This window comes from Paramisgurnus dabryanus, chromosome 16 (assembly GCF_030506205.2).
Source record: "Paramisgurnus dabryanus chromosome 16, PD_genome_1.1, whole genome shotgun sequence".
Lineage (NCBI taxonomy): Eukaryota > Metazoa > Chordata > Actinopteri > Cypriniformes > Cobitidae > Paramisgurnus > Paramisgurnus dabryanus.
In genome coordinates this window covers 1,976,397-2,000,200 of record NC_133352.1, presented here as the reverse complement: position 1 = coordinate 2,000,200, position 23,804 = coordinate 1,976,397, and the positions used below count along the sequence as shown (strand labels likewise).

The following is a 23,804-nucleotide window of genomic DNA, read 5'->3' as shown; positions in this document are numbered from 1 at the left end:
GCGAAGTTTGTCACAACATGTATACAGCCCGTCATTTGTGTGGTTCCCAATTTCAAAATATGTGTTCTGCGTGTATGTGCATCACGTGTTTTGACTAAACACGTGATGCACATGGTTTACATGAAGCAACAAACACATTTTAAAAACACAAGCAACACAAATGACACTTATTTTGAATTTGCAACCGCCACTGCTACATTACATTGTACTGCTTTGAATGTAGTTTTCATTGTTGCTTTTATTTTGTTTTATTTTACTCTAATAGTGCTTTCTCTGTCTGTATATTTGTAAGTTTAAATAGTATTATTTATGTATGCAACTTCTAATATTTATGTGTAATATTATTTTGTGATTGTGACAATTGTGGATTGTTCAGTTTTTTATCAAATAAACATTTCAAACTCAATTCAAGTTTTTTTTTTTTAAGGGTTTTGTATAGTAGGATATAGTGGGGGGGATTGTAGTCTATCTGCATAGCAGGCAAATAACCAATCAAGTCACTAAACTATGAGGGCTTGGGTTGGGCTAAATACAAAGTGTAACCAATCAAATCATCTCAACTGGAAAGTTTCAAAGTTGTGTCCCAATAGTTGTCAGAGTTTTGGGAGGGGGTTTTAAAAGCAACCAATCAGTGTTGGGATTAAACACCAATGGGGACACTAGAATTGTGCAAAGGTGTGAAATCCCAGTACCTCTGAAGGTGTGAAAATGTCCCCTGACAAAATCTTCAATGGGATTATTTGCCATGGCAACAAATGGCTGCATGTACCACAGGAATATCCCATCAGCAAGATACATCCGAATTGGTATCATTACGGGAGTTTCCTAACTTGGTGGAATTAGAAGTTTACCCTCAGTGGAACTAGTAGATACTTCCGAAAATCAGTGGTGTTTACAGGAGTTTCCTAGTACGGATACACCTCTTTTCATGCAGTGAAGTGGGCGCTGTACCTCGCCTTGGATCTGCTAAAACCGGGAAACAACTCCTCCACAGCTTCCCGCTCAGGTGAGGATAGGTCAGAAAAGCATATATCAGATGAATCCGCCATTAGATCGGAAAATGCTAGCTTCAGCCTCCACCGTGTGGATGCTAGCGGGCTATATGCTAACAACACTGGGTGTTTATTAGTGATAAATAGTTTCACGTGGTAGTACTGCTCAATAATCGTCACGGTAAAGTATTCCTATGTAAAACTAATAAGTTATATTATATAAATAGGAATAAGATGGTAAAAAAAAAAAAAGCTTTTAGATGATGAACTCGACGGAGCTACGATGCACGATCTGTTCAGCGTGACGTCACAAACCGGAAACTGGCCCCAAGGGGTTGTGGATGCGCATCAGATTCAGAGCCAATCCTCCAAACCTACATTTCAGTGTAGGTTTCTCATTTTTATCAGCTTTTTTTTGCTTTTCAAAGGGCCGTCTACCTTTGCTCTCGCCAGTGCTTTAAGTGGGCCGGTAGGCGCAAGTACTCAGTACCGGCACTTCCAAATGTAGCTCTTGAGCTTACCACCACCTCTCTGTGCGCCCAGAACGTGCTTTTAGCGTACCGGAACGCTCATTTGCACATCTGTTTAAATCAGAAGTTTAATTTATCATTTGGCTGCACTGCCGCTTTTCAAAGCGCCCTTTACAATGCACGCTTCCACTGAGAGCAGAGACTACATTACCCACACACACCCTTGAGTTTTACAAGTTAAAAGCGCATGCGTCACTTTTGCTGCTGTCAATGGGCTTGTTCGACTTCATGCGGCGCCGCAAAGATTCGACAGCCAGATGATGTCAAAGTATCGTTAGAGCGAGACGAAATATGATTTCATGAAACCAAAGCTGCTCGGTTTAAATGAAAATACAATGAATATTTACTATGCAGTCCTGGTTTTAGACTATGAGTAGTAAAAGAACAAGGTCAGAATCAGAGGCAGGCATGAAAACGGGTCAGGGGTGAAAAAGGTGAGAAGGGTGCAGTGGGGGCGATGTGGCCTCTGTAAACATTTGACTAGTAACCAAAACCATGTTTAATTAAATGGGTTGATAAATGTGGAAAGCTGTAACAAGTAGCATTCCCTTACTATTTTACAACTGCAATAATTATATTTTGCCATAATCTGACCATCAGTCGCCATCAGTTAAAGCTATAAAAGTGATTTTCCTTTTGTCTTCTGTAGTTTAATTAACTCTTTCCCCGCCATTGACGAGATATCTCGTCAATTAAGAGAAAACGCTTCCCCGCCAATGACGATATTTTCTGTCTTTCGGCAATACCGCTATTATCCACCAGGTGGCGCCCTTCCGCAACTTTTTAAACCCGGAAGTATTGCCCTATGGCAAGCGGCTGCATGTCCGTGTCTGTTTTAAAGATCGCTCTGAATGGGATCTCTATGAAAAGTCCGTCACAAAAATGGAATTATCTCACCTTTTTGCTCAAAATGTGGTGTTTTTGCAGAAACCTACCCATATTCAAAAGCTGATTGCAAAAGAACCACTGAAGGTAGGATGAAACGGGTTTTTTTGTTTGAAAGCAGAGGGTCTGTTCTTTCATTTGATATATTGTATGTTTATATATTTAAAGAAGAACATTTTCTGGAAGGCATTAAACTGTGGTGAAAATCATGAAAAACGCTGGCGCTGGCTGGCAACTTTTTTTAAAAACGCTGGCGGTGAAAGAGTTAACATAATGACTCAAACATAAGCATTTCTTATAAGACGAACTGTCCCTTTGACAAGGGAGAATCGATCTATACACTGACACATATGATCAACTGCTCACTTATAACTCTTTCACCACCAGCATTTTTCATGATTTTCACAAAAGTTTAATGCCTTCCAGAAAATGCTCCTTTTTAAATATATAAACATACAATATATGAAATAAAAGAACAGACCCTCTGCTTTCAAACAAAAAATCTGTTTCATCCTACCTTCATGTGTTCTGTTTTTATCACCTCTCAAATATGTGTAGGTTTCATCAAAAACACCAAATTTTGAGCAAAAAGCTGAGATAATTCCATTTTTGTGACGGACTTTTCATAGAGATCAGATGCAGAGCGATCTTTAAAACATACACGGACATGTCAGGAAACACAAAGTCGGAGTCTCTTGCGAATCAGTAATTTATTTAGAAGAGGAGATAGAGAGGTAGAAAAATCACTCCACAGTTCACGGCACCTCAACTAGTCCACACACACATACAAGGAAACTATCCAACGACGTAATCCTCTCGCAGATGGAAAGAGAGTCTCAGCCGGGAAACCGGAATTCAGGTGTACTGCTTAAAGGCGAAGCGAACCTGAAGAGCCGGAGAACCGAAGCAAATCCCACGACGTAATCCACTCGCGAATCAAACAGGAGTCTATAGCAGGAAACTGGAAATACAGGTGTACCGCTTGAAGGCGAAGCGAACCGGGGAACAGGATCAACGTGCATACAAACTAGTCCAGAGCCGAAACACAGGATGTCAAACTCCAGCGCGGAGCAAACCCTCAGACGCCGGTGACTGAACCTGGAGCGAGAGTAGATAAAGGTGAAGCAGATATAAACGAGCCGTTGGAACCATGGACAGCGAGCGTGGCAGAGATCAACTAACAATGAGCGCGTGACAAAGACAGAACAAAAGGGCTATAAATAGAAAGGCAGAAACGAGACACAGCTGGAGGATAATTAGTGAAACAAGAGGGAGGAGTGAGTGCACACGAGAGGATCCATCACCAACAGGTAAATAAACACACACCCACTACTGATCATCCCGGATTCGTGACTGACATACAGCTGTTTGCACTAGGGCAATACTTCTGGTTTTTATAAGTTGCCACCTGGTGGATAATAGCGGTATTGCAGATTGACGAGATATCTCGTCAATGGCGGGGAAAGAGATAATAAATGACTGTTTTTATGAGAATACTTGCAGAGACTGTGGTATTACAATATAGTTTGTATATCTCCTGTCAAGCCCAAAGAAATTATGTGTTTGCATGATTTTTGAATGGGCTTTGGAGTTCAGTTCACTTTAGCATCTTTGTCGCTCAAATAGTCTAAAATCACTTAAATGTTACTGTAATCGGTAAACTTTCTCATTAACAGTATTAGTAACAGTATGTTCTTATTACAGCATTTCATGCAATATTTTGCCGTTTAAGTACTTACAGCCGAAGACTAGTAGACCAATGTGACTTACAAGCGAGGAGTATGTCCATCATTTGTTCCAATCCATTCCAACACAAAATATTTTAGGTGTTTTTGCAATGTCAGTCTGTGTATATATGTGTATATATGTTGTTTTAATTGATTGACGCTGTTGAATTCTACAGTTATAGTTTTACAACGTTTTCTGTTGACTTTACGTCCCGAAGGCAGTCGCTCTACGCATCTTCAACAAGCGTGTATGACGAAGAACACAGAAATGCGGATGACATCACAGTAGCGCGAGAGCAGTTCGAAAGCAGAGTCCTTATGACTTCTCGATTCACTCTCGTGATACTTTGATGTCACCTGCCTGCCTGTCAGTTTTTGCAGCGCAGCATGAGCTCACACAAACCTAATGTATGGGATACATGTTGGATGAGGGCGAAGGGCACGTCTACAAACAACGCGCGCATACCCCCTCTCCCCCTGAAAAATGTTTTCTCATCGAATCTACACGATTCACGTATGTCACCTTTTTTGGCTTCAAAACGGCCAATTTCACCAAAAGGTGAGGGATTTTCATGCCTGTGACTCGCTGGCTGACATCCCACCAAGCCAGAATGATATCGCAGCAGGTCAGACGCAAGCTTTTTCCAATACCCTTTTGTAGGTACGTGATAATCTCTGCTGTCGCGGCTATCAGTTTGGTTCCCCTCGCCGCAACTTCAGATTTCCTCAGACGTTGTGCAGAGTAAAAACATTATTGAAATTGCAATATACATTTAGTTTAATTGCTAAAGTACAAGTTAACGAAATTTCAATGAATTTGAACGACGGAGTTTTACCACCCGCAAATGGAAAACAATGGGACAAAATAAAGTGATGACTTTCTGGCTACCACAGTCTCACTCGCTGTAAACACGGGTTTTGTTTCAGATGCGTTTAATGTGCTTGCCCGATTAAAAGCATTTTATGTGTAATTTAATCTATAGATTAAACTCGTTGCGTTTATATTTTGGGTGCACCTGTTGCCCTTACATGATTTACAAATAATTGTGTATTTTAATTGAACTGTCTTAATCGATTAAGCATACATATTTTTTCACGTTAGTCCTCGAATATCCCAGGGGGATAGATGTCTTGCCAACAGTTTGACAATTTGTTAAATGTTCACAAAATTCATATGAAGGGTGATTAACAGTTGACTTCTGAAATTAAATAAAAATAACAAGATAAGAGGTTATCTTATAAGATGTTATCTTTGCCTGACATCATTATGGAGAAACTGTCCTTTTTTTTGACGAATGCTTATCAGCACATTACTTTTTTGTTTTTTTCAACTTTAAAGATGAATTTTCTCCTTTAGAGATGGGCAATTTACAGCAATAGCACATTATATTCAAATTGTTGAGCTCATAAAAAAGATTTTTCACTTATTTAAATGACTTTTTTATGTTTTTATGCACGTTTAGTTTTTGTGCAATTTCACCAAAGGCTTATAATTAGGAAATACACACAACACGCTTAACTTATATTTTCTATATGTAAAAAATGTTGTAAAAATATACGTATTCTTATATAATAAGAATAACAATATGATACATTTATATTGCTCAAAATGATTTAGATATGGAAAGAGGAATTCTTCTTAACTACCACCAATAAAGTTTTAAAATTCTTCTTTAGAAAAACGGCGTTTAAACCAACGTGGACGAACAAGAAAACGTATCCTTATAGTCCGTGTATGATATATTTTTTATTTAGTTTTACATATTTTTATTAATATGCATTTAATAATAGGCTACCGTAAGATCATAATGTACACACTGTAAAAAATGATTCAGTGGCTTTGTAAATATCTCTAAAATAATTGATTAAAGTAACTTAATAAAATCTCTTAATGTCAGTTATGTGATTTTATTTCGTTGGACAAACCAAAATAAATAACTAAAAATAGAACAGATATTTTTTGTAAAATGTACATATTTTATTTGATGTATACGCCTTAATAATATAAGTATTAAACTTACAGATTATTTTAATCAATATATTTATAAGGTCAGAGTTATATATTCAAGTTTTTAAAACTGTAGTAATTGCATTAATATTATTTCTATTTAACATCAACTCAAAAAATTTGTACGTTTTACGCCTAACTTGAAGTATAATTTACTTATATTTTTACATTGATATTATTTGAGTAAATGTAGACACAAAATAAATTAATAATAAGTAGAACAAATGTTAATTTTAAAAAATCCCATAGCCATTTTTAATCGGCAACAAATAAACTGCGCCTTTTGCCTATGGCAAACACCTCAGAAACTCCTCGAATTTATGAATAGTGACCAGTCACGGAAAGTAGTGACACAAGTTGGATCTGGGGCATTTTGAGTTATTCACAGATTCTGTATCCAGTTTCTAAGCTTTCCAACAATGTGTAACACATGGAAATCTGATAAGATTTGGAGAAGTTGTGGCCATTTGAATGTAACACATTCAAGAAAGAGAATGCTGAGAAATTTGAGGAAGAAAAAAGTTAACACTTTCCCTTTTCCCTGCCTGGAGAGACAATAGGGCTCATTTACATCTCATTCAGTTAAGCCATACCCCCTGTAAAGCCGTTTTGATATACAGATGTTCTAGCATCATATGTAGTATTTTATTACAGAAGTCCGAATGAACAACATGCAAAAATAAGCAGGACTTTTACCTTTGTGGGGATCACAAGTCGAATCAAGTCTGTTTCAGATGTGTGAAATCCAATGACCATTTTCTGCCACAAATGCGTATAATCCGTCAAATTTAGTCAAAACACATGATACACATACACGTACTCGACACGCAGAACACATATTTTGAAATTGTGAACTACACAAGTGACGGGCTATATGCATGTTGTGAGGAACTTCACATCGATTGCTCACAAAAAAAAAGAAGTGATCTGAATAAAATGAACAACAATTATTGATCTTGCTTTAAGAAATCAGTCCTACACTGCAACAAATGACTCTTACTTAGTATTTTTGTCTTGTTTTTAGTAGAAATATTTTTTAAATAAAATGCTTTTACTTGATTAACAAAATGACCTAAGAAAATAAGTCTAGTTTTTATTAAAAAATAATAATAATAATTTGTGAATTTGAATGCTTAAAACAAGTAAAAAAATATCTGTCAATAGTGTGAGAAAAGAAATCATAAAATAAGTTTTTCTTTTTTCATAAAAACTTAATTCAAGCTAAATTTTTTGACCCCATTGTCAGATATTTTTGCTTGTTTTAGGCACAAATCTACTTAAATTGTATATTTTTGTCCAAAAACTACACATTTTTCTTAGGTAATTTTGCTCATCAAGAAAATATATCTTGATTTAAGAATTTTTAGTTTTTCTACTGAAAACAAGATAAAAATACTAAGTTTGAAAGTGATTTTTTGCAGTGTAGATTCAAGTGCAGAGCTCTGTCTTGGAATTATTCACTGTAAAACCTAAAAGTTAACTCAACTCAAACCATTTAAGGAAACCGGTTGCATTAAACCAGTGCGCTTCCCAATCCTGGTCCTCGAGGCCCCCCTCCCAGAAAGTTTTAGATGTCTCCTTATTTAAAACACCTGATTTAACTTATCAGCCTCCTTCCAAAATGGTAAACATGTTTCCATAACAAGCTGATGAGTTAAATCAGGTGTGTTAAATAAGGAGACATCTAAAACTTTCTGGGAGGGGGGCCTCAAGGACCAGGATTGGGAAACACTGCATTAAACCATTTCAGTTTTAAAACACATATAGGGGCTGTTTACACTTGGTATTAAGATGTGTTTTCATCGATCGGGTCACAAGTGGACGAGAGAGACACATCACGTTTACACCTGGTATTTAAATCCGTCCATTTTGTCCACATTCGACCGCTTCTGTCCTGAATAATGTGAGGGGGTGGTCTGTGTGATGGTGGGCGAATCTCTCTGCTGTCATTCAAACACGAATGGGAGTAATTATGAGTTTATATGGACGCAAACTAATATTATGTCGGAGTCCACTGCTTGTTTAGCAAGTAAACATGCTGCAATGTGTTTTGTATGTTTATATGTTGGAGCTTTCTCTGAATTTTCAGCGCAATTGATGTAATAGTATCGTGCAACTTTCACACGCTTTCAAAACGAAACTACGGAGATCAGCAGCTTTAGTTTTCTCATTGCAAGGCTAAAAATAGCGCTGTTCACGGCAGAAGTCAGAAAATACATAAAACTTGTGTTTAGTACCTCAGATTAGATAAATGGCGAAGAGAAGGCGGTCCGTGTGGCTGTTCGAACACATTCAACCACATGCAGTGCCGCTGCTAGCCATTTTGGTGCCCCAAGCATAATTCCTTTAAAATGCCCCCCGACCTTGAGAATTTTTTTTTTTTTTTTGCAAGTTTAACTTTTTATTACCAAACATATAAATGAATAGCAGAAAGTAAAATCTTCACAGCTTTAGTCAACAAACACTACACATTTGAAAGTGCAAACTTTTATAGAATAGCAAAATAGAAAAAAATTACCAAACTTAAATAGAATAGCAAAATAAAAAATAAAAATAATCCAGACATGTTTTTCCCAAGTACAATGTCACTTTAAATAAATTACATTAAATAAACACCAATAAGTAAACAAGAATGCTCAATATTCTTAAATAAAACAAAGATTAAGAGAACTAAGTGTCAAAGTAATTACTAATGTTTGCTTCATATCATACATGGTGACATTTTATATTTTTATATATTTAACAGTCAGGAATTGTTAGCCTACCATGTGCACTGACTGCTAACATTAATTTATACTGAGAAAGTATTAACCAGCATCACGTCAAAATAAACCACAAAATAAACTACTGCTCAATATCTAAAGAAACGTAGTAAAGAAAGTAACAGCTGCCGTCAGTAATTTGTAAAATGCATATGCATAGGTAATGTTTTACAGTAAAATCTCAATTTAGCTTGCACTGAAGTTATAAATTATAACAACATAGTTTCCTAACATTAATGTCAGCACAGCAAGTTCGAGGCGCATTACGATTAGCAGCAGCTGCAGCACATGCGCATTTCCCTTATTTAGGAGTGAATGATAAAACATGATGGATTTACCTGCAATTGATGCACGGGCATCATCCCGCAGTTTCTTCTTTTTTCCGATCATGACTCCTGCTGTCTTTTCGGGGCAATTTCCAATAGTTTACTGTCTGGCCGTTTCTCAATCCGAAGGCTGCAGCGTGCGCGAGGTCGCATATGCAGGCTGCATACATCATCAAGCCTGGTTTATTTCAGTTAACTGAACATTACATTAGCAAGTCATAAGCATATTACAACAATTTACGATGAACTAAGAATAAAAGTCAATATTATAATTGTTAATATTACGAAATAAAAACGTTTTGATGCAGCCTCATCTGGACAGACATCTCTTTGAAGCCCTTTGGAAATATAAAAGTACATATAAGTATTTGGCATAATACTAACACACATATACGTCAAATCAAATTACATATAATTAAAGTTGTACATTTTAGAAAGTGTACATTAAACTTTACAAAGATACAACAACATATATGATCAAAGAACTTCATAAATGTACAGAATCTTACTTCATTTTCTGTGTTGATGTCCTCAGAGTCTCTGTGTCGTTCTGCAGCTTCATTACAGTAGGTTACTTCATTATAGTTGTCTATCAAACACAGTATAAAAAATATATAATCACATAAATCATAACACATGTTTTAGCTTTCACTGTTACACCATTATATTTCTCTGTCAAACACAGAATAAAAAATATATCATCACATACATCATAACACATCTATTTACTATTGAACGTCTTTGATTTAATAATTTCATTATTAAATTTACATCATTTTGGCCAGATTGCAGTCACATCAATTTCTTCAGTGTCTGGATCAGTCTGATGTTTTAGCTTTCACTGTTAAGTCATTATATTTCTCTGGCAAACACAGAATTAAAAATCAAATCACATACATCATAACACATCTATTTACTATTTAACTACTATTTCGTTAAAATATATTATGACTCCAAGCTTGTTTACAATAGCATAACTTATGTTAAAATGAAGCTGGCTTTGTTACAAATCGAAATAATGCATTAAAACAGTCTTGCAAAATAAGCAGCATCTACCAGAACTAAAGCAATGAGCTTTTAAACAACAGAAGATCGTCTGTATAATTTAAAATAGCAGAGAAACACTTGCTAACATTTCCAACACATGAGTTACTGATGTTTTGTTTTTAAGCAAATCACGTCTCATCTTGGCTTCTTTAAAGTTTTGTTTTAAAAAATGTAAACATAGAAATAATTCTTTTAACAGCCCTTTATGCATGTAACGTTTACTTCGCGTACTGTTACCCCTCGTGTTTACTGTTGTGTACCGCGTATACTCTTAATGTTTTACTGTGTGTTATTTAAATTCAAACACTTTAAAGACAAAAACGAATCACGGTAAATAACATAATATGAACAAAGAATTAACCGATCATCGCGATACAGACAAATGAATTAAATCAAACTTACCGTACTGTTCATCGAGCAAGCAAAGACGCATCCGGTAAGTGTTTGAATTCCGCGACCATCGGTTGAGCCTCCGGAAAGGGTGGGGCGGATATGTGGTGCATTCTGGGAAATGGAGTCCTTTTCCATTGGCGTTGTTACTGCTGCAGATGTAAACTGACTACGATTTCCAAGATGCATTGAATGCACTACGTAATTCCCACAAGTTTGAATGTTTGTTTTCATTTCACACTTTTTTGTACTTTTTATAATCCGCGTTTTTACACTATGCTGTTAAATTGTTCTTTATTCTTGATCATTAATAAAAATATAAAATATTTGTATAAAGATTATAACGTTGACAAAACATGTTTAGTTTACAAACATGTTGGCAGTTATTTTGAATGATGCTCAGATTTTCCTAAATATAACGAATGTAATTATATAAATAATAAATGTATTTAGTAAACACACTTGTAGAGATTGTGTTTTTATCCAGTTTTTATTTAACTGTTGGGGATTGCCCCATTTATTGCAAACTGCATAATGCAGTGAATATCACAAAACAATAATTATGAATTGTATATAAAATAAAGCTGCATCATCAATACAGTTATAATGATATTATCACAATGAGATATCTTACATTATGTGACTATATAGTTGACAGCAATATTAGCCGCGATGCTAGCGGGATTAATACGCTCGTTAAACAGTGTCAAATTACACTTCAAAAGATCACTATGCATCAAACCCGGTTAATATTTACAAAGCTGAGGTAAATTGTATAATCTGCATCAACGATAATACAAAGAAGCAAAACTTACTTGTCACAAACTTTCTCTTGCACATAAACACTGCATGAGCGAGCACGCGATCTGACTGCTACGCAAAGTGACTTAGTGAATAGGCAGTTACGGAACGTTCCTATACATGCTGGAAACTCTGCACTACGTCAGTTACGTAAGTAATTACTTAAAACATCACACACAGTAAACTTAAAGGGAAGAATTCACAACAGCCGCCCCCACATTTGAGCAGCAAATGGGTAATAAAGAGAATTCACTAAATGTCTTCAGTATCAACTTTCAAGGCCGGCAACTTTACCAGGCGAGCAACTGGTCTGATATAAATTTTACCATCAGTAAGAACTTCAGCAGTACGCACATATCCGTCAGTGCTGGGAAATGTCTTACGAACTCGGCCTATGCGCCACTGAGCTCTTGGGAGTTGTGGGTCTACTATGAGCACTACAGAGTCCACTTCAAGATTTCCTGCAGCTTTTAACCACTTCTGTCGGGTCTGAAGTGTAGGCAAGTAGATTCTTGTAAAGTGTATCCAGAATTGGTCCACCATGTTCTGACAGTGACGCCACCTTCGCCGCCCCATATCTCCAGGAGCATATGCCACCTGAGGGAGTGATGCATCCCGCCGCCCCATAAAGAGAAGGTTTGGAGTGATCGGATCAATATCAGCAATGTCTGTTGAAGCATATCCCAGTGGCTTCGAATTAAGTATCCCTTCCACCTCAACTAGGACTGTAGACAGAACATCCTCTGTAACTGCTTTGTTTCCGACAGCTACCTGGAGAGCATTCTTTATAGAACGGACTTCACGCTCCCATATTCCACCAAAATGCGGAGCGCTGGGTGGATTAAACTTGAAGTTGATTTGGTAGTCAGAAAGCTTAGCTTTAAGATCTTGCTCCATTACTGAGAAAGCATCCCTCAGCTCCCTGTCTGCTCCACGGAAATTGGTGCCACAATCCGAACGGATCTCATGTGGTTTACCTCTTCTGGCTATGAACCGGCGGAGCGCAAGAAGGAATGCATCTACATCCATCGAATTGAGGAGTTCAATGTGAACCGCCTTTGTTGTGAGACATTTGATGATAAGTCCCCAGCGTTTCTCATTTCGCCTTCCTATTTTGACCAAGTATGGGCCAAAGCAATCAACACCAGTTGAATAGAAGGGTGGACAAAGCAGACGGAGGCGCTCTGGTGGCAAATCTGCCATTGGAGGAATCTTTGGCTGCGCTCTCCAGCGCTGACAGGACAGACAGTTGAGTTGATGGTGCTTGATGGCCTGGCGTCCTCTGAGGATCCAATACTGTCTGCGTATCTCTGCATAAACTCTCTCTGCACCTGGGTGTAAGAGACGCTCATCAAATTCTCTGATAAGGAGTTTAGTTATGGCATTTTTTGGGTCCAACACAATGGGGTGAATCTGTTCCGGGTCTATATTTGCCATTCTCCGTAATCTGCCCCCGACTCTTATGACATTTATCAGAGGATCCCACTCAGGAGCAAGACTGACCAAACGACTGTGTGCAGGAACTGGTTTCTGTGCTTGTAGGGCAGAGATTTCTTCAGGAAAGTCCTGCAATTGGGATGCCCTGAGTAGAACAGCTTCTGCTTCCCTAGTAGTCATAGGCTCACTGGTCGGGGCATCTGAGGTGGTCGTCCCTTGACATGTAGTTCATGCCATGTGTTGAACTGCGTGGCATCGGGGAGGTTGGTAGCAGCCTCAACGGTCATTAGGCAATAGCAGGGGGAGCTTTTCAATTCAGATATTCCATTACATTGTGAAACTTCAGGTTTTGTAGGCCAGTGTTCTGGGCTTTGCTTTAGGAATAAAGGCCCTTGACTCCATCGACTAGGTTCAGACAGACTTTGAAGGGATTTGCCTCTCGTTATATCATCAGCTGGGTTGTCTTGGGTATTCACATACTTCCATGATCTGTGGTCTGTTAACTCTTGTATCTCTGATACTCGTGTTCCAACAAACACCTTATATCGACAAGAGTCTGACTGAATCCACTCCAAAACAGTCATGGAGTCCGTCCACAGAATTGTCTGGCTGATGGTAAGTGTCATCTCATCTCTCACCAGTTTGGCTAGCTGAGCTCCAGCTAAGGCGGCGCAAAGTTCCAGACGAGGTATAGACTGCTGCCTTTTAGGAGCGACCCTTGATCTAGCCATGATGAAGGAAACATGAATGTCACTGTCAGTTTGGACTGCCAAGTATGCCACTGCCCCATATGCTCTTTCAGAGGCGTCACAGAACACATGAAGGGAATTGTGATGTTCTACTGCTTTTGTGTTGGCGGTGTGTAACAGCAAGGAATGGATATTGCACTGAGATGTGTCAGTTTACTCTCCCAACTGTTCCAATTTGCCTGGAGGTTTGGTGGTAAATCTGGGTCATCCCAGTCTCTTTTTTTAGCCCACAACTGCTAAATGATCACCTTTGCCCTGGTCGTGAATGGGAGTATGAATCCCAGTGGATCGTACTGAGATGCCAATACCTGGTAGGCTGCTCTCATAGTCAGAGTTGCATGCTCAATGGGCCGATACAATATCCAAGGGTATCAGTTGCACAGTTCCACCTGAGACCTAATGTGGGCTCCATCGGGTCAACCTGAGTTTGGACTAGCCACTGCTCTGTGGCCAATGAGCGGGCTTCAGTAGGAAGATGTGCCACCACGGCCTGCTGATTACTAGCCCATTGTCTAAGATCAAACCCTCCTTCAGCTAGCATGCTGCGTAATTGATCCACTGCCTGTTTGGCTGCAGGGATGGTGGGAAAGCTTGTGAGGCAGTTGTCAACATAAAAGCTTTGTTGCACTATTTGCTGCAGCCCTGGATATTTGGGTTCAGAATTTTGTGCATGATGCTGCAGAGCAAAGATGGCACAGCATGGACTGCTCGTTGTACCGAATGGTAGGACCTGCCACTCATATACATCTGGAGGGTTTTCACTCTGCAGATCTCTCCAAATGAAACGGAGAAAGGGTCTGTCCCTGGACAGAAGACGGACCTGATGGAACATACCCTTAATATCTGCACTTAAAGCTACATGATGTTGTCTGAATCTTATCAGAACACCCAACAGTGACGGACCTAGCGTAGGACCTGGCAGGAGTTGATCATTAAGAGACTGACCATGGTGTTTGAATGAACAGTTGAAGACTAATCGTGGCTTGTTATTATGGCTCACCAAATGGTGGGGCAAATACCATGAATCCTCTGACAGGGCTGCTTCGCTTTGGTTGAGTTTGGCAACATAACCGGACTCGATGAGCTTGGTGATCTCTCCTGAGTAAACTGAGGCCTTCACAGTGTCCTTTTTTAGTCTTCTCTCAGTGCTTCTCAGATTGGCAATAACGGATTGCACAGAGCCTTTGAGCTTATGTGCATCTGCTTTCCACAGAAGAGGAGTGGTGTAACGCAGTACTCCTTTAACACTGATTTGCTGTGTTTGGGACTCAAGCATCTGCACAGCCTCTTTGTCCTGTTTTGAACGAACAATCAGCTTCTCATTATGAAAGGGCAGCACGTCCAGTTGCCATAATCTTTCCACATTCCTGTAGAGAAGATCATCTGGGTGAGTGGTAGAGAGAAAGAAACATTGCTGCACTGATGAATGGTCTGCATTACACATGACTGCTCCTTGGAGAGCCCATCCGAGAGCTGTATGTATTGCCACTGGACCCCCTTTGGGGCCTTGGCGAATAGGCTGTTTTGCAGTGATGAGATGTACTTGGTCTGAACCTATGAGCAACAGTGGACGTACTTTGTTAAATGGCTGTAGCGGAACTTCTCTTAGGTGTGCATACTTCCTCTGTAGTGTCTGAATGGGGTATGACTGTTCAACCAGATCAAGACCAGAAGCTGTGAAGGCTCCAGACACTTGATAGCGTTTCTCTGGGTTAGCCTTTGGAGAGATGTCGAATGTGACCTTAGAGCCACTGAGATGAGTAGTATCAGGGCGTACAGTGCGAAGGGTGAGAGTCTCAGGCTCACCTTTCAGCTGGAGCTCCTGAACGGCAGTGGACAGGATCATTGTGCGTTGTGCTCCGTCATCTAGTATAGCATAAGTCTCTAGTGTCTTGGATTTGTAATGTAACAGCACCGGTACTACTTTCAGAAGGACTCTGCCGGACGTAAGTGAGGGCAGGAGGTATATACGACTCTCATGGTTATCTGATGTTGGGTTGGGTTTATGGTTCTGGGCCACCTCATGAAGCACCTGCAGATGAATTTCTCCACAGTCCCTGCAGGGTTTCTTTAAGTTGCATACCTCAGGTGCATGTAAACGAGCACATTTCCAGCAACGTTTCCCTTCTGAAATCCACTTACAAAGTTCATCAACTGGTCGTTCTTTGATATGGCAGCATTGAGTGATATAGTGTTCTTTACTGCCACAGAAGGGACAGTTGACTTTGGGTGAGGTTCTCTTTTGAGATACCTTAGGGCTAAGAGGCAGTTTTGTCTCTGTAGGTGCTGCTCCATGATACAGGATTGTGCTTTGGATTTTGGGTTTAGCGACAGACTTCTCCTTTAAGGTGCTTGGCTTTTCCTGCTGATATCTCTGCACTAATCTACTAGACAGTCTTTGCTGCTGAGCTTTTACTTGTAGCCATCCTGCAAAGTCTTGTAGGTTGTAGGGATTGATATTGGGGGAGGTCAACCTCCCTTGCAGCTGCAGAAACTCAATGAAGCCATCTCTTAAGTACTTAGGCAGCTTACTGAGCAAGCGATCTACGTGTGAGCAGCAGTTCAACTCCATACCTCTGGGCCCTTCTAAAGACAACAGCATGCTTTCTAACAGGTGGACACGAAGAGCGAAACTCTGAAAGCTGTGAGCATCATTTGGTTTAACCTCTGGTGCAGTGAGTATTGCCGCTATTTCACTCTGAGCCAGCTGGTGAGGTTGACCATACTGCAACTGGAGCGCTTGCATGGCTGCCGAGTATGGATATGGATGATGCCGGCATGACTGCCCAATCATCTGTGCCTCAGGGAATTTGAGATGTTCGAGCAAAATGTGGTATTTATACTTCTCATCTAACTCTGTGTGAGGTTCAAGCAGGTTGTCCAGTGCTAACTTTAAGTTTGCGAATTCCCTTTCATTGTCATTCACAAAATCAGGAATCTTTGGCTGAGGGGCAGAGTGAAGAGGACGATAAGGCATTACATGTTCTTGTTTAATTGCCTTGTCAAATGACAGCTGGGATGGTACAGCAAAAGCTGGAACTGGAGCACCAATTATAGGTTGAGTGACTGAAGCTGCTGGATGTATAGGTGAGTACTGAGGAATCGAGTAACTTGATGCAGATGTAAATGGAACTGTATTTGGAGGTAAGGTAGCATGAGGTAGGGTTGGAAAGCTGCTGTGAGGCACATTTGGATGCTGAGACAGCGGTACAGGTACCGGTACCATTGGCTGATGTGGTACCAGAGGCTGAAAATCTTTACGTTTTGCATCATAAGGAGGGAAATATTGAGTCACAGTGTCTGCTATATCAGCATGTCGATCTTGTGATGAAACAGTAGATAATGACCCTGATGAGATTGATGAGTACTTAGGGAATGTAACAGCAGGGGTTATTGGAACAAATCCAGCTTTGAACTGCTCGGACTCTGCAACAGGTGTTTTTGCTTCTTGTTTCACAACGGTAATATGCCCTAACGTTACGGGATTACAGTACACTGCCTTGATATGTGAGTCTATGTCAGTTGACTGCAGTAAAGGAGAAGCTTTACCTGACGATGAAGTAGGGGAGTTAAGCGAGTCTACTGCAGGTGATCTAGTTGGAGGTGTAGCAGTCTTAACACTTTGATCATCTTCCTCATCTTCTTCTTCATCCAGGAATGATGTGGTATGTTGTATCAATTCTTGTCGCCGACGTTATCGTTGCTCATAGTGTTTAAGTTTGCTCTGAAGTACAGCCATAGTAGCAGCCTCATCCGATTCCTTATCTGTCATGGACTTCAATAACTTCCTCAATGAAGTCATGCTCAACAAGTCAGAAGAACTTGTGTACGAATTCTCACTCTGTCTGGAGTCTGGCCGTGTTGGACTTGCTATACCCACTGCGGCTGCGGCTCCTCTCTGCTCCTCTGGGGCCTCTGCTGTAGGCTGGGAGGAAAGGGCCGGTCGGTGATGGCCATAGTCAAGGACATACTCCTCCAGGTGTTTGGGTGTGCGGCGCTGCCTTGAGGGTCTGACTGATGTCTCAACATGTGGAAGAGAGGCTGCTCTGTCTTCTGATGACATCACTGCAGTAGTCAATATATCCGGCTCGAAGGACCAATGTTGGGGATTGCCCCATTTAATGCTGATAGATATATTATCGACCGCTGCAGTACTCTGGTCAGGGAGTCAGAGTCATCTTCTCAATTTAGTTATTTATTGTACAAGAGTAACCATTTGCACATAGTGTACTTTGAGGTAGTTTTCTGAAACAAATACAATAACAGAAGTAAATACTGACTGTCTAAATATAACAATAACATAACAGATTACAAACTCAGTGATAAACAACTTATATATTGCACCTTAATATAAATATGACCAATAAGTCATAAGCAATAATTGCAAACTGCATAATGCAGTGAATATCACAAAACAATAATTATTTATTGTATATAAAATAAAGCTGCATCATCAATACAGTTATAATGATATTATCACAATGAGATATCTTACATTATGTGACTATATAGTTGACAGCAATATTAGCCGCGATGCTAGCGGGATTAATCCGCTCGTTAAACAGTGTCAAATTACACTTCAAAAGATCACTATGCATCAAACCCGGTTAATATTTACACAGCTGATAATACAAAGAAGCAAAACTTACTTGTCACAAACTTTCTCTTGCACATAAACACTGCATGAGCGAGCACGCGATCTGACTGCTACGCAAAGTGACTTAGTGAATAGGCAGTTACGGAACGTTCTTATACATGCTGGAAACTCTGCACTACGTCAGTTACGTAAGTAATTACTTAAAACGTCACACACAGTAAACTTAAAGGGAAGAATTCACAACATAATAATATGTGTTTTGTTACTGAATCATCATTTTCTTGATGAAATACAAAACTCTTTATCATGCCTCAGGAATTGTCCCTGGGTTTAGTGGATTAACTGCTCATTATTGGAAGCATTGAACTACTATATCTATTATCTCAGTTAGTGATGCACCGATGTATCGGCCGCCGATATTTATCGGCCGATTTTTGATGAATTTGAAACCATCGGCATATCGGAAATAGCACGAGAAAGCCCGATACCGATAGTTTATTAATTAACTGCATAAAGAAATCCATTATATGTAAAAAAAAAATGAGTTAATGTTGTTAATAAAATAAATGTTGAATAGCAAAAACCACCTTTTAAGGTTGTCATGTCTTATTATATTTATTTTAGCTTAATTTGTACCTCTCTTATTATGTTGGTCAGTTACACTGCAAAAAATGACTTTCTTACTTAGTATTTTTGTCTTGTTTTCAGTAGAAATATCTAAAAATTCTTAAATCAAGATGTATTTTCTTGATGAGCAAAATGACCTAAGAAAATAATACTATTTTTTAGACAAAAAATATACAATTTAAGTGAATTTATGCTTAAAACAAGCAAAAATATCTGCCAATGGGGTGAGAAAATTTTACTTGAATTAAGTTTTTAAGAAAAAAAGAAATCTTATTTCACAGTTTTTTTCTCACCCCATTGGCAGATAATTTTGCTTGTTTTAAGGACAATTTCACTTAAATTGTATATTATTTGTCTTTAAACTAGACTTATTTACTTAGGTCGTTTTGCTCATCAAGAAAAAACATCTTAATTTAGGAATTTTTAGATATTTCTATTGAAAACAAGACAAAAATACTAAGTAAGAAAGTCATTTTTTGCAGCGTAAATGTTAATTAGATCCAATCCATGATCAGTAAAAATAATTTGATGCACAAATCAACTAGCTAATAGACCGTACTGTAAAGTATACAAGTGTTTAACCCTCTGGGGTCCGACACTTTTGGGACACTGTCAGAGGTTCTGACATTCTCTCACGTTTGGTCTTTTTTCAGTTGCTTTAAAACACATTAATGGCTAATATCACATAACACTGTATTCAGCACAAACTGTGCTATAATAATATGTAAGATAAACGTATGTACATGTTTGTATTTTTAAGTAAATTATGTTTATGCGTGGTTAGTAAAAAACAAAAAAAACAAAAAGTGGCTGAAATAAGGCCAAGGAACACATCCTAAACATTTGTAAACAAGCAAAAAAGTTACACACCAGAGACCCAACCCCCTAATGGCTCAGTGAGGAATGTTGGGACAAAAGAATGAATGTGGGGAGACTTAAAGAGAAAATCTTTTGCTTGTAGTTAAAAAAAATAGGTTACAATAAAGTACAAAAGACTTAAGACTTTATTTTTATCTGAAATAAGTAAAATAAAAGTCTTATAGGGTTGCAAAAAATGCTAAAACATGAACAATACAATAGAGTTAAAAAGCTTTATTGTAATTATAAATAATAAAGTAACAATATGTATACATGTAAGAATATTCTATATGACCAGTACAATATGTCTCTAATTAAAAGAAAATTATTCTAAATGTCAGCTGTGAATGTACAGTTTGGTGTGCATCAAAAAATACTTCACAATATAAAAAATAAGGTATACATCTGTAAACCATCACACACTGTAACTCTTTGAGAATGGAGTTAATTGTTCAAAACAGATCCTATTTAACTGAACACACAATGGAACATTACATGTTTTGCATTTCCAAGGTGTGTCCTGTCTTTTACCATGCACTGTCTTGCAGCGCACACAGTTCCGGTGACCAACAGTGGCAGTATTGCTTACATCTGAGGTCAGCTGAGCTACTGGAACTGGCACATGGGTACACCTTGTCTGTTTTGGTTCTGCTCTATGTGTTATGCCACAGAGCTCTACAACGAGCTGTTCCATGAACTGTTTGTGGGTCATGTTACCACATAGCTCCTTTTGCACAATGAAGGCATTGGTGGCAGCAATTTCCAAAAAGTGTAAAAAGATCTTTCTGGACCACTTCATTGTCTTGTGCTGTGCAGTGTAGTACTGTATCATCTGATCAGAAAGGTCAACACCCCCATGTGTTGATTGTAGGCAGTCACATGTGCAGGACACGAAAATGTCTTTGTGCTCCATTTGTGATTTTACCCTCCTCTGCACTGTCTCTTCTGTATAATCAGGGTGTATTGTTGAACAGACAGAAACCTCTCGTGTGTCCATCCACTTAACAAACAGTAGAGGTCCATTACGAATCCATCTGATTGAGCCCCTGGGAGATTGCTTTGAGAGTGCATTTGTTTGCAACAGGGCCCTTATCACTGTCAGTGGTAAATCTGTTAATACATAAATAAATGGTTTGGGTTTTAAAACAAAAATTTAAAACAAAATATAAAATAAAAATATTACTCAGTATTTTACTGTACTAGTGACACTTTAATAAACTGTACTTACACATTAGTCTCAGTTGCTTTAAGAACTGAAGGAGACCTATGGCGTTTGTGAGTAGCGGGTAAAAGTGAAAGTGATACAGCCACATTCCTAAAAAACAAAAAAAAATCATCATCATGTATTTTCCAAAGCACTAAAGCAGCACATACTAATTATACTAATACTAATATAGTGCACGCATAACAGAAACATGGGTAAATGTGGCTTACACTGGATGAATGTCGGTCGCGTTGCTGTGTGATCTCGTGCGAGGAAATGAAAGCGAAAGTGTTGCAGTCATATTCCTAAAAAAAATAATAATCATCATAATTAGTATCATCGTGTATTTTCCAAAGTACTAAGCAACAAATCAGTAATACTAATATAGTGTAGGCATAACAGAAAAATGGGTACAGGTTGACGTACTCTTTATTGTTCCCAGTTGCGCAGCTGCGTGCCCTCGTGCGAGTACCAGACGAAGTTGGTGTTGCAGACATCTTTCTGAAAACATATCTTAATTAATATCATGTATTTTCAAAGTACAAAGCAACAGATCTGTATTACTAATATTGAGAACACTTTTTTAAATAGACTAATTAAATTATATTAATAATAAAAGTATTTAGTTTTTATGTAGACTACAACAATATGTGCTGCCTTGAAGAGACAGTTAATTCAACCCCCCATCAGCTCTGAAAACAAAGCACCTCTACCTTTGGGACATTAAAGGGACACAAGGCAGCATTTTTATGTTAATAAATCATCTTTGTAAGTCGGTATATGGTTAAATGACTCATTAACGGACGAATGAAGACTCTCTCGCCCGCCCCTACCGTTTGTAGGAAGAATACCCCACTTGCAAGTTCGCTGTATCTGACCCGGTGTTCTTCAGTCTCGCAAAGTCTCAGATATCGGGAGAAGCAGGGTCACTTTACGGCAAACAACACAGAGGCAGGCGAGCGAAACACGGCTAGCGATTGTTGCAAATGGCAGAGCCGGGGAAGAAGCAACGAAAACCCTTGTAGGAAGAAAAGAAAAAGAGCTTCAGACCTAATATATGTATTATCCGGACGCGGATTTCGGGTGCGTCTTCCGGAAGTCATATTTTTCGACCGCATACGTCATAGAGGATTATTATTATTACAGAAAAGCAACAGTTACATTTTAAGGTAAGAATGAAACTACAATTGCATGTCTTATGTTTTTAACTAAATATATATATATATATAAAATAAAATAAAGATAGATGGATAGATAGAAGGATAATATTTGTTTGGTTTTGTATTTCCTGCGTCCCCCACCGAACCCCCTTTCTGCGGGATCTCGCAGAATTCTGGAAGTGTTAGCAGCCTTCTGCTCTCTGAGACGCACATTTTTAAAGGCGACATATCATGCTAAATCAACTTTCTTAGCTCTTAAATGCATTTTGTTGTATATTTGTAGTGTTTAGAAGTACATAAAAGTTGAAATCAGTCTCTTCAGGTGCTTTGTTGATATCTTTATATTCTGTTTTGGTCATATTTTTCCAACCGGTTCTGATTTTTCTATTATCTATTACGTTTTTTGAACAATTACGTCACAGTATTTGCAGCAGAACTGCTAAATAAGGACATCGACTTCCAGCCCAACACTACGAGCAATCCGCCATTTTCAATTTCTCGCTGCGATATTGTAGTCCAAGCTCAAGGATGCAGAAGTCACGAGAGAGTAAATCAAAATGTTCGGTTGTTGAACCTGTGCCTGGTTGAGTTTTATTTTTCACGGAAATGTCATTTTTTAGTGCGCGAAGCACTTCAAGGATAACTATTTCACCAACCTCCACCAGCATAAAGTAGGATTTGCCGATAGACTTCGTCTGATTGAGGGGTCAATTACTTCTATCTTTGGAGACGACGAGCAGAGCACTTCGGTAAGCTGTAAATAACTTTAAAAACAGTAAAGTACACGGTTGTCATGGTTTAGCAGTGCTGTTTCTCAATCCGAAGGCTGCAGCCTGTGGATGTCGCATGTGGTCATCAACCCGGGATTAAGTTATAGCATATTACAACAACTTACAATTAACTAAGAGTAATAGTCAACTTTATAATTGTTAATATTCTGAAATAAGAAAGCCGGCATTAACACACCATTGCGATACCTCCATATGAAGGCGTTGTTCTGCAGGTTTGTCGTCTTCATTTTCATCTCGCTCCATTTCCGACTCTGGCGCGAACATATAAGGCTGGATAAACAAGTCTTCCGTTGTTGACATTTTGTGAATAACGAGTAAATAAAAAGTTTCTGTGCAGCTAGATAATCGTATCTCTGCTATAAAACTACAAAAATGGCCGAACGGGGTGGAGTTTAACCGAGTGTCACCTCTGCAACCTGGAGAGGGGGCAGGGTATGACGTGCATTTAAAAAGACAGTACCAAAACGAGTTGCTCTCAGATACACATCAGAAAAGGGGTAGAAAGGGGGCCTGTGGGGCTATAATAATGAGGAATTCAGACCCAAGCATTGAAGTTTCGCTTTATATAGACCACAAATAGATTATTTATATGTAAAAAGGACAGATTTAAAAGCATGATATGTCTGCTTTAAAGGCCACATCTGTACTATGCAATGGAAAAGCCCCATTAGAGACACGGGGGTTGGTCCGTTTCACTTGTGAATGTTCTACCTATCAACCAAATACGTGAGGTGACCCTACCTGACCCAAACCAAACTGTGGGGTACTATGCAATGGAAAAGTGCCATAAGTAACAACCAAAACTGGGGAATGGTGGTGGTGATTTAAAGGCTAGAAGAGATAAAGCTATGGCCAAAATTTGAAATCTCACCAGATGAGCCGGATGTGTTCATTCTAATCCTACCCCCAAATC

At 38.8% G+C, this 23,804-nt stretch overlaps 1 protein-coding gene across 1 annotated transcript in view; it reads left to right on the top strand.

The window, feature by feature from the left end:
• Positions 1-23,804, top strand: part of tbx22 (T-box transcription factor 22) — a 200,424-nt gene that overhangs the window by 59,566 nt on the left and 117,054 nt on the right. The gene's annotated exons all lie outside the window — the stretch shown is intronic.